At 51.8% G+C, this 12396-nt stretch overlaps 1 protein-coding gene across 3 annotated transcripts in view; it reads right to left on the bottom strand.

Annotated features, from left to right (window-relative positions):
* The window catches only part of il11ra (interleukin 11 receptor subunit alpha), a 60166-nt gene extending 55955 nt beyond the window's left edge, over positions 1-4211 (bottom strand). Inside the window, exon 1 of one of the 3 annotated variants that reach the window (XM_031898474.1) lies at positions 4002-4211. The gene's annotated coding sequence lies outside the window, so the exon portion shown is untranslated. 3 annotated transcript variants of the gene reach the window in all.
* Positions 4212-12396: the final 8185 nt, after the last annotated feature.

Genomic DNA, 12396 nt, shown 5'->3' with positions numbered 1-12396 from the left:
TACCTAGTGCTACCAACCCCTATTTCTGTAGGGAAATGAGAGCAGGGCAGGCAGTAACCCTTCCAACACTTTCCCCTGTCTCTGCCCCTATATATTAGGTACCTACCTAGTGCTACCAACCCCTATTTCTGTAGGGAAATGAGAGCAGGGCAGGCAGTAACCCTTCCAACACTTTCCTCTGTCTCTGCCCCTATATATTAGGTACCTACCTAGTGCTACCAACCCCTATTTCTGTAGGGAAATGAGAGCAGAGCAGGCAGTAACCCTTCCAACACTTTCCCCTGTCTCTGCCCCTATATATTAGGTACCTACCTAGTGCTACCAACCCCTATTTCTGTAGGGAAATGAGAGCAGGGCAGGCAGTAACCCTTCCAACACTTTCCCCTGTCTCTGCCCCTATATATTAGGTACCTACCTAGTGCTACCAACCCCTATTTCTGTAGGGAAATGAGAGCAGGGCAGGCAGTAACCCTTCCAACACTTTCCCCCTGTCTCTGCCCCTATATATTAGGTACCTACCTAGTGCTACCAACCCCTATTTCTGTAGGGAAATGAGAGCAGGGCAGGCAGTAACCCTTCCAACACTTTCCTCTGTCTCTGCCCCTATATATTAGGTACCTACCTAGTGCTACCAACCCCTATTTCTGTAGGGAAATGAGAGCAGGGCAGGCAGTAACCCTTCCAACACTTTCCTCTGTCTCTGCCCCTATATATTAGGTACCTACCTAGTGCTACCAACCCCTATTTCTGTAGGGAAATGAGAGCAGGGCAGGCAGTAACCCTTCCAACACTTTCCCCTGTCTCTGCCCCTATATATTAGGTACCTACCTAGTGCTACCAACCCCTATTTCTGTAGGGAAATGAGAGCAGGGCAGGCAGTAACCCTTCCAACACTTTCCTCTGTCTCTGCCCCTATATATTAGGTACCTACCTAGTGCTACCAACCCCTATTTCTGTAGGGAAATGAGAGCAGAGCAGGCAGTAACCCTTCCAACACTTTCCCCTGTCTCTGCCCCTATATATTAGGTACCTACCTAGTGCTACCAACCCCTATTTCTGTAGGGAAATGAGAGCAGGGCAGGCAGTAACCCTTCCAACACTTTCCCCTGTCTCTGCCCCTATATATTAGGTACCTACCTAGTGCTAACCAACCCCTATTTCTGTAGGGAAATGAGAGCAGGGCAGGCAGTAACCCTTCCAACACTTTCCCTGTCTCTGCCCCTATATATTAGGTACCTACCTAGTGCTACCAACCCCTATTTCTGTAGGGAAATGAGAGCAGGGCAGGCAGTAACCCTTCCAACACTTTCCCCTGTCTCTGCCCCTATATATTAGGTACCTACCTAGTGCTACCAACCCCTATTTCTGTAGGGAAATGAGAGCAGGGCAGGCAGTAACCCTTCCAACACTTTCCTCTGTCTCTGCCCCTATATATTAGGTACCTACCTAGTGCTACCAACCCCTATTTCTGTAGGGAAATGAGAGCAGGGCAGGCAGTAACCCTTCCAACACTTTCCCCTGTCTCTGCCCCTATATATTAGGTACCTACCTAGTGCTACCAACCCCTATTTCTGTAGGGAAATGAGAGCAGGGCAGGCAGTAACCCTTCCAACACTTTCCCCTGTCTCTGCCCCTATATATTAGGTACCTACCTAGTGCTACCAACCCCTATTTCTGTAGGGAAATGAGAGCAGGCAGGCAGTAACCCTTCCAACACTTTCCTCTGTCTCTGCCCCTATATATTAGGTACCTACCTAGTGCTACCAACCCCTATTTCTGTAGGGAAATGAGAGCAGGGCAGGCAGTAACCCTTCCAACACTTTCCCCTGTCTCTGCCCCTATATATTAGGTACCTACCTAGTGCTACCAACCCCTATTTCTGTAGGGAAATGAGAGCAGGGCAGGCAGTAACCCTTCCAACACTTTCCCCTGTCTCTGCCCCTATATATTAGGTACCTACCTAGTGCTACCAACCCCTATTTCTGTAGGGAAATGAGAGCAGGGCAGGCAGTAACCCTTCCAACACTTTCCTCTGTCTCTGCCCCTATATATTAGGTACCTACCTAGTGCTACCAACCCCTATTTCTGTAGGGAAATGAGAGCAGGGCAGGCAGTAACCCTTCCAACACTTTCCCCTGTCTCTGCCCCTATATATTAGGTACCTACCTAGTGCTACCAACCCCTATTTCTGTAGGGAAATGAGAGCAGGGCAGGCAGTAACCCTTCCAACACTTTCCTCTGTCTCTGCCCCTATATATTAGGTACCTACCTAGTGCTACCAACCCCTATTTCTGTAGGGAAATGAGAGCAGGGCAGGCAGTAACCCTTCCAACACTTTCCCCTGTCTCTGCCCCTATATATTAGGTACCTACCTAGTGCTACCAACCCCTATTTCTGTAGGGAAATGAGAGCAGGGCAGGCAGTAACCCTTCCAACACTTTCCCCTGTCTCTGCCCCTATATATTAGGTACCTACCTAGTGCTACCAACCCCTATTTCTGTAGGGAAATGAGAGCAGAGCAGGCAGTAACCCTTCCAACACTTTCCCCTGTCTCTGCCCCTATATATTAGGTACCTACCTAGTGCTACCAACCCTGTCTCTTTAACACTCTGTCCAGGCCTGGTTGCTAGGTTGGAAGGACCTAAGCAACCAGATGACACTGTCAAATTCCAAACCAATCATTCAAGACCCATACGAGAGCGCGCGGGGTGCTACTGGGCACTGTACAGTGGGACGGAGGTGACTCTCAGTGTATATTGTGTGATTCAGTGAATATTCTCACCAGACGCCTAAGCCCAGGGGCCCAGGGCCCTTAAGAACCATATTAAGACAGAACAAACTGGCAGCGCTGGCCCAGAGCGTCTGCACTACAGGTGGTACCAGCACAAGTTCTGATGCCTGTCCTGGTTCTGTAGAGAAACTGCGCTACAAGAACAATTTGATCCAAACAGACAGGACCCTATAAAGCTTTAGAAATAAAGGGCAAATAAAGGCTTAAATGAACCCACACACCATTGTTGAGGTCATGACCATAAGGCTGCTACACAAGCGCTCGGGTACAGCAGCCCTATAGCTATCGCTTGCTCCACTCCCCTATGGCCGGGGATGTTGGGAGTTGTAGTTTGACAAAAGATGAATGTATATTGATAAGTAAAGACACAGATTAACTTTCTTGGCACATAAATCACACAGGGCCCAGTGACCAGGGCAGATATATATATATATACCGTTATTACACCAGTACCTGTCTCTCCCTGGGTGTTACTGATACACTTACAGCTGTAGTTGAACAACACCCGGAGGGCCAGTCTGCCCCAGTGGGACTCAGCCCAGTCAGTATGTGGGTGCCAGGTTGGGGGGGTAATAGGACAAGCAGTGGGAGAGGGGTAACATTATACACAGTGGGCAGGCCCGGTAATACCCCAGCACTGTCGGTGGGACCCCAAGTAGGTAGCCCGCCGGCCCCCCAGCTCCCTGCAACTGCCCCCCAGCTCCCTGCAACTGCCCCCCAGCTCCCTGCAACTGCCCCCCAGCTCCCTGCAACTGCCCCCCAGCTCCCTGCAACTGCCCCCCCAGCTCCCTGCAACTGCCCCCCCAGCTCCCTGCAACTGCCCCCCAGCTCCCTGCAACTGCCCCCCAGCTCCCTGCAACTGCCCCCCAGCTCCCTGCAACTGCCCCCCCAGCTCCCTGCAACTGCCCCCCCAGCTCCCTGCAACTGCCCCCCAGCTCCCTGCAACTGCCCCCCAGCTCCCTGCAACTGCCCCCCAGCTCCCTGCAACTGCCCCCCCAGCTCCCTGCAACTGCCCCCAAGCTCCCTGCAACTGCCCCCCCAGCTCCCTGCAACTGCCCCCCCAGCTCCCTGCAACTGCCCCCCAGCAGCCCAAGCTACTCGGTCCCACTGTGGGGTGCAGGTGCAGGCTCCGGCCGGGGGGTACCACAGTAGGCAGGAGGGGGGCAATATCAGCCCCGGTACCAGGGGGGGGGTGAGTAGTGAAACTTACAGTAAGGGCTCCGGCTGTGCCTCTGCTCCCGGCCCCGCTCCATCCTCCGCCTCCTCCCGCTAAACTCCGGGCTTGTCCCTCCGGATCCCGCTGCTGCCCCGGTCAGGAGTCCCACTTGGGGCAGTGAGAGCGGCGCTGCCTGGGGGTCCGGGAGGCGGCAGCTCTCTATCCCCTTCCCCCGTCCGTCCGTCCGTCCGTCTGACTCACTCACATTCCTGCCCCGCCCCTACCCCTCTCACTCCTCCCCCTGTCCCACTTACTCCTCCCCCTGTCCCACTCACTCCGCCCCCTTTGTAACGCACTCTCAGTGTAACACTCACACACTCTCTCACTCACACTCCTGCCCCTCCCCTATCCCTCTCACTCCTACCCCTGTCCCACTCACTCTCAGTGTAACACTCACTCACACTCCTGCCCCTCCCCTATCCCTCTCACTCCTACCCCTGTCCCACTCACTCTCAGTGTAACACTCACTCACACTCCTGCCCCTCCCCTATCCCTCTCACTCCTACCCCTGTCCCACTCACTCTCAGTGTAACACTCACTCACACTCCTGCCCCTCCCCTATCCCTCTCACTCCTACCCCTGTCCCACTCACTCTCAGTGTAACACTCACTCACACTCCTGCCCCTCCCCTATCCCTCTCACTCCTACCCCTGTCCCACTCACTCTCAGTGTAACACTCACTCACTCACACTCCTGCCCCTCCCCTATCCCTCTCACTCCTACCCCTGTCCCACTCACTCTCAGTGTAACACTCACTCACATTCCTGCCCCTCCCCTATCCCTCTCACTCCTACCCCTGTCCCACTCACTCTCAGTGTAACACTCACTCACACTCCTGCCCCTCCCCTATCCCTCTCACTTCTACCCCTGTCCCACTCACTCTCAGTGTAACACTCACTCACTCACACTCCTGCCCCTCCCCTATCCCTCTCACTCCTACCCCTGTCCCACTCACTCTCAGTGTAACACTCACTCACTCACACTCCTGCCCCTCCCCTATCCCTCTCACTCCTATCCCTGTCCCACTCACTCTCAGTGTAACACTCACTCACTCACATTCCTGCCCCTCCCCTATCCCTCTCACTCCTCCCCCTGTGTAACCCACTCACTCTCAGTGTAACACTCACTCACATTCCTGCCCCGCCCCTATCCCTCTCACTCCTCCCCCTGTGTAACCCACTCACTCTCAGTGTAACACTCACTCACATTCCTGCCCCGCCCCTATCCCTCTCACTCCTCCCCCTGTGTAACCCACTCACTCTCAGTGTAACACTCACTCACTCACATTCCTGCCCCTCCCCTATCCCTCTCACTCCTCCCCTGTGTAACCCACTCACTCTCAGTGTAACACTCACTCACATTCCTGCCCCTCCCCTATCCCTCTCACTCCTCCCCCTGTGTAACCCACTCACTCTCAGTGTAACACTCACTCACATTCCTGCCCCTCCCCTATCCCTCTCACTCCTCCCCCTGTGTAACCCACTCACTCTCAGTGTAACACTCACTCACTCACATTCCTGCCCCGCCCCTATCCCTCTCACTCCTCCCCCTGTGTAACCCACTCACTCTCAGTGTAACACTCACTCACATTCCTGCCCCGCCCCTATCCCTCTCACTCCTCCCCCTGTGTAACCCACTCACTCTCAGTGTAACACTCACTCACTCACATTCCTGCCCCGCCCCTATCCCTCTCACTCCTCCCCCTGTGTAACCCACTCACTCTCAGTGTAACACTCACTCACATTCCTGCCCCGCCCCTATCCCTCTCACTCCTCCCCCTGTGTAACCCACTCACTCTCAGTGTAACACTCACTCACATTCCTGCCCCGCCCCTATCCCTCTCACTCCTCCCCCTGTGTAACCCACTCACTCTCAGTGTAACACTCACTCACATTCCTGCCCCGCCCCTATCCCTCTCACTCCTCCCCCTGTGTAACCCACTCACTCTCAGTGTAACACTCACTCACATTCCTGCCCCGCCCCTATCCCTCTCACTCCTCCCCCTGTGTAACCCACTCACTCTCAGTGTAACACTCACTCACTCACATTCCTGCCCCGCCCCTATCCCTCTCACTCCTCCCCCTGTGTAACCCACTCACTCTCAGTGTAACACTCACTCACATTCCTGCCCCGCCCCTATCCCTCTCACTCCTCCCCCTGTGTAACCCACTCACTTTCAGTGTAACACTCACTCACATTCCTGCCCCTCCCCTATCCCTCTCACTCCTCCCCCTGTGTAACCCACTCACTCTCAGTGTAACACTCACTCACTCACTCACATTCCTACCCCTCCCCTATTCCTCTCACTCCTCCCCCTGTGTAACTCACTCACTCTCAGTGTAACACTCACACACTCACTCACATTCCTGCCCCTCCCCTATCCCTCTCACTCCTCCCCCTGTGTAACCCACTCACTCTCAGTGTAACACTCACTCACTCTCAGTGTAACACTCACTCACTCTCAGTCCCAGTGTAACACTCACACTGAATCCCAGTGTAACCCAGTTATACCCACACCCCGCCTGTAAGTGTAACACAATAGATACAGAGTGGGGGCCCCCACAGAGAATGCCTCACACACATGAGTGGCCCCTGAATGTATTAACCCTTGCAGCACACACTGATATACGCGCCTTGGCCTGCATGGATTCCTGTAGGGGCCACGGCCTGAATATGTGGGAAGCCCAGACCCTGGGGCAGCAAGGTGGGAGGGGCAGCAAGGTGGGAGGGGCTGCAAGGTGGGAGGGGCAACAGGGAAATTTCCCCTTTAAATGAACCTGTATACCTTACAGATCTGTTCTAAGTATTATTTTAGTTGGTCTTCGTTTATTTATGGTATTCAATTTAACAGCCTCCCTGCCCCCCACCTGCATTCTCTCCTTCACCTGCATTCTGCTCCATTACCTAAATTCTGCCCCTCCTCACTTGTTTTCTGCCCCTCCTCACCTGCATTCTGCCCCCACCTGCATTCTGCCCCTCCTCACCTGTATTCTGCTCCATTACCTGCATTCTGCCCCTCAGCTACATTCTGCTCCATTACCTACATTTTGCCCCTCCTCACCTGTATTCTGCCCCTCAGCTACATTCTGCCCCTCCTCACCTGTATTCTGCTCCATTACCTGCATTCTGCCCCTCCTCACCTGTATTCTGCTCCATTACCTGCATTCTGCCCCATTACCTGAATTCTACCCTCCTCACCTGTATTCTGCCCCTCCTCAACTGTATTCTGCTCCATTACCTGCATTCTGCCCCTCCTCACTTGCATTCTGCCCCATTACCTGAATTCTACCCTCCTCACCTGTATTCTGCCCCTCCTCAACTGTATTCTGCCCCTCAGCTGCATTCTGCCAAATTACCTGTATTCTGCCCCTCAGCTGCATTCTGCCCCTCCTCACCTGCATTCTGCCCCTCCTCACCTGTATTCTGCCCCTCAGCTGCATTCTGCCCCTCCTCACCTGCATTGTGCCCCTCAGCTACATTCTGCTCCATTACCTGCATTCTGCCCCTCCTCACCTGTATTCTGCCCCTCAGCTGCATTCTGCCCCTCCTCAGCTGCATTCTGCCCCTCAACTACATTCTGCTTTATTACCTGCATTCTGCCCCTCCTCACCTGTATTCTGCTCCATTACCTGCATTCTGCCCCTCCTCACCTGTATTCTGCGCCTCAGCTGCATTCTGCCCCTCCTCACCTGCATTCTGCCCCTCAGCTACATTCTGCCCCATTACCTGAATTCTACCCTCCTCACCTGTATTCTGCCCCATTAGCTGTATTCTGCCCCATTAGCTGCATTCTGCCCCATTGGCTGCATTCTGCCCCATTACCTGCACCTGTGTCATGAAATCGGTGATTTCAAAAAAATGAGGAAGAATTGTGAGGGGGGGGGAGTCCCAGTGAGGGGGTAAGTAAGTCCCAGTGAGGGGGTAAGTAAGTCCCAGTAAGGGGGTAAGTAAGTCCCAGTGAGGGGGTAAGTAAGTCCCAGTAAGGGGGTAAGTAAGTCCCAGTGAGGGGGTAAGTAAGTCCCAGTAAGGGGGTAAGTAAGTCTCAGTGAGGGGGTAAGTAAGTCCCAGTGAGGGGGTAAGTAAGTCCCAGTAAGGGGGTAAGTAAGTCTCAGTGAGGGGGTAAGTAAGTCCCAGTAAGTAAGTAAGTAAGTCCCAGTGAGGGGGTAAGTAAGTCCCAGTAAGGGGGTAAGTAAGTCTCAGTGAGGGGTTAAGTAAGTCCCAGTGAGGGGGTAAGTAAGTCCCAGTAAGGGGGTAAGTAAGTCTCAGTGAGGGGGTAAGTAAGTCCCAGTAAGGGGGTAAGTAAGTCCCAGTGAGGGGGTAAGTAAGTCCCAGTAAGGGGGTAAGTAAGTCTCAGTGAGGGGTTAAGTAAGTCCCAGTAAGGGGGTAAGTAAGTCCCAGTGAGGGGGTAAGTAAGTCCCAGTAAGGGGGTAAGTAAGTCCCAGTGAGGGGTTAAGTAAGTCCCAGTGAGGGGGTAAGTAAGTCCAAGTGAGGGGGTAAGTAAGTCCCAGTGAGGGGGTAAGTAAGTCCAAGTGAGGGGGTAAGTAAGTCCAAGTGAGGGGGTAAGTAAGTCCCAGTGAGGGGGTAAGTAAGTCCCAGTGAGGGGGTAAGTAAGTCCCAGTGAGGGGGTAAGTAAGTCCCAGTGAGGGGGTAAGTAAGTCCCAGTGAGGGGGTAAGTAAGTCCCAGTGAGGGGGTAAGTAAGTCCCAGTGAGGGGGTAAGTAAGTCCCAGGGAGGGGGTAAGTAAGTCCCAGTGAGGGGGTAAGTAAGTCCAAGTGAGGGGGTAAGTAAGTCCCAGTGAGGGGGTAAGTAAGTCCAAGTGAGGGGGTAAGTAAGTCCAAGTGAGGGGGTAAGTAAGTCCCAGTGAGGGGGTAAGTAAGTCCCAGTGAGGGGGTAAGTAAGTCCAAGTGAGGGGGTAAGTAAGTCCCAGTGAGGGGGTAAGTAAGTCCCAGTGAGGGGGTAAGTGACTATGTGCTTTTACACCAATCTATTGAGTAAAACAAGGAACCGCCCGCTCACATTCGAATGATCCAATAATAAAGCCAAGCAAGACACACACGGGGGGGGGGGGGGAATTAGTTGCTGCAACTAATCACGGTGATTTCCCTGCTTTATTAGATTAATATCCGAGTCACCGCGGCCTCTGGAACCTGCGCATCTCGGCTGCCAATGCCCCGACCCTCCAGCTGTGAAACTACATCTCCCAACATTCCACTAACAGGCAGGGGCCTCTGTGGTCAGATGTGTATAAACTGCCCCCCCCATGCAACCCCAGGGAATTGCCCTACATGTTATTCAGACTGGGCAGTTGATTGTTCTGTTTTGGTTGCACTTTATTAATTATCATTACTCACAAGCAAACTTACAGGGACTTTGCACTACTCAGATTTAAAGGAGAAGTAAAACCAGTGCATAATGAACGCAAATATCATTCTGAGCAGCTTTCTAATACACATTTATTCCTAACATTCCACTATATGTCACTGAAGATTTATAGAAATATAAAGGACAAATAAACCCGCAACATCTGCTGTGAGAGGGACGGGAATAAGCGGCAATAAAGCCGGCGGTTTATGGGGAGAAGGAGGAATTGGATTATCGATCCCGGGACAATAAATGAGTTTCTGCCTGACAGGATCCCCCTCGTTAAATATAACGGCAAAAAGGAGGCAGATTTACAGTAACGGCCATTCCCCCCGGTGTGTGAGCCCCCGACATAGCGAAGCCCCCGACATAGCGAAGCCCCCGACATAGCGAAGCCCCCCCGACATAGCGAAGCCCCCCCGGCATAGCGAAGCCCCCGGCATAGCGAAGCCCCAAGCCCCCGACATAGCGAAGCCCCCGGCATAGCGAAGCCCCCGGCATAGCGAAGCCCCCGACATAGCGAAGCCCCCGGCATAGCGAAGCCCCCGACATAGCGAAGCCCCCGGCATAGCGAAGCCCCCGACATAGCGAAGCCCCCGACATAGCGAAGCCCCCGGCATAGCGAAGCCCCCGACATAGCGAAGCCCCCGGCATAGCGAAGCCCCCGACATAGCGAAGCCCCCGGCATAGCGAAGCCCCCGGCATAGCGAAGCCCCCGACATAGCTAAGCCCCCGGCATAGCGAAGCCCCCGGCATAGCGAAGCCCCCGGCATAGCGAAGCCCCCGACATAGCGAAGCCCCCGGCATAGCGAAGCCCCCGGCATAGCGAAGCCCCCGACATAGCGAAGCCCCCCATCCACCCCCAGTGCCGACTGGACAGGACCCATAGGGTTGAATAGGAGAATGAAATGACGTGGGAAGGAAATGAGTAATCGGAACCAACAGCCCCATATTCTGTACTGGGCAGAACCCATAGGATTGAATAGAACCAACAGCACCATATTCTGTACTGGGCAGAACCCATAGGATTGAATAGAACCAACAGCACCATATTCTGTACTGGGCAGAACCCATAGGATTGAATAGAACCAACAGCACCATATTCTGTACTGGGCAGAACCCATAGGATTGAATAGAACCAACAGCACCATATTCTGTACTGGGCAGAACCCATAGGATTGAATAGAACCAACAGCACCATATTCTGTACTGGGCAGAACCCATAGGATTGAATAGAACCAACAGCACCATATTCTGTACTGGGCAGAACCCATAGGATTGAATAGAACCAACAGCACCATATTCTGTACTGGGCAGAACCCATAGGATTGAATAGAACCAACAGCACCATATTCTGTACTGGGCAGAACCCATAGGATTGAATAGAAACAACAGCACCATATTCTGTACTGGGCAGAACCCATAGGATTGAATAGAACCAACAGCACCATATTCTGTACTGGGCAGAACCCATAGGATTGAATAGAACCAACAGCACCATATTCTGTACTGGGCAGAACCCATAGGATTGAATAGAACCAACAGCACCATATTCTGTACTGGGCAGAACCCATAGGATTGAATAGAACCAACAGCACCATATTCTGTACTGGGCAGAACCCGGCCTCAGGGAAATCACAGGGAACAAACCATTATGTGCCCATTCCCTTAACTGGAAGAAACACCTAATAATATATAAATGTATCGGCTTTAGGGCACAAGGGTCATTTACGCCAGTGGCAAAAAGTACCCCTGTGCCATTAGCCTGACCCAATCCTTATTTGCATATGAAAATTAAGAGTACTGTTCTGGATTCTGCTACATTTTTTGTTTAGAATTAATTATATGGCCAAATTTGGACTGAGGCAACATACACAGGGGAAGATGGCAGGGCAGGAAGGTGGGTACAGGTTAGAGCCTAATCCTTCTGCATTCCTTGTAGGAGCATCGGGCTGCTCACTAACTACCCTAAACCTACCTCTCCTAACCCTTCCCTACTGGGCCTACCTCTGCCCAGGCTCTACCCTAAACCTACCTCTCCTAACCCTTCCCTACTGGGCCTACCTCTGCCCAGGCTCTACCCTAAACCTACCTCTCCTAACCCTTCCCTACTGGGCCTACCTCTGCCCAGGTTCTACCATAATCCTTATTGTGGGCAGAACAGCCCTATTGGGTTTATTTAATGGTTAAATGATTCCCTTTTCTCTGTAATAATAAAACAGCACCTGTACTTGATCCCAACTAAGATATAATTACCCCTTATTGGGGGCAGAACAGCCCTATTGGGTTTATTTAATGGTTAAATGATTCCTTTTCCTCTGTAATAATAAAACAGTACCTGTACTTGATCCCAACTAAGATATAATTACCCCTTATTGGGGGCAGAACAGCACTATTGGGTTTATTTCATGGTTAAATGATTCCCTTTTCTCTGTAATAATAAAACAGTACCTGTACTTGATCCCAACTAAGATATAATTACCCCTTATTGGGGCAGAACAGCCCTATTGGGTTTATTTCATGGTTAAATGATTCCCTTTTCTCTGTAATAATAAAACAGTACCTGTACTTGATCCCAACTAAGATATAATTACCCCTTATTGGGGGCAGAACAGCCCTATTGGGTTTATTTCATGGTTAAATGATTCCCTTTTCTCTGTAATAATAAAACAGTACCTGTACTTGATCCCAACTAAGATATAATTACCCCTTATTGGGGGCAGAACAGCCCTATTGGGTTTATTTCATGGTTAAATGATTCCCTTTTCTCTGTAATAATAAAACAGTACCTGTACTTGATCCCAACTAAGATATAATTACCCCTTATTGGATACAAAACAATCCTATTGGATTTAATTAATGTTTTATTGTTTTTTTAGTAGGCTTAAGGTATGGGGATCCAAATTACTGAAAGACCCCTTATCCAGGATACCCTTGTTCCCGAGCATTCTGAATAACGGGTCCCATACCTGTATATATATATGAGCTACGGATGCAACAAATCCACTATTTTGAGGTTCAGCCAAACC

The sequence above is a fragment of the Xenopus tropicalis genome, chromosome 1 (genome assembly GCF_000004195.4).
Source record: "Xenopus tropicalis strain Nigerian chromosome 1, UCB_Xtro_10.0, whole genome shotgun sequence".
In the NCBI taxonomy this organism is placed as follows: Eukaryota; Metazoa; Chordata; class Amphibia; order Anura; family Pipidae; genus Xenopus; species Xenopus tropicalis.
The sequence above is the reverse complement of the archived record's forward strand: the minus strand, read 5'-3'. Positions and strand labels throughout refer to the sequence as shown.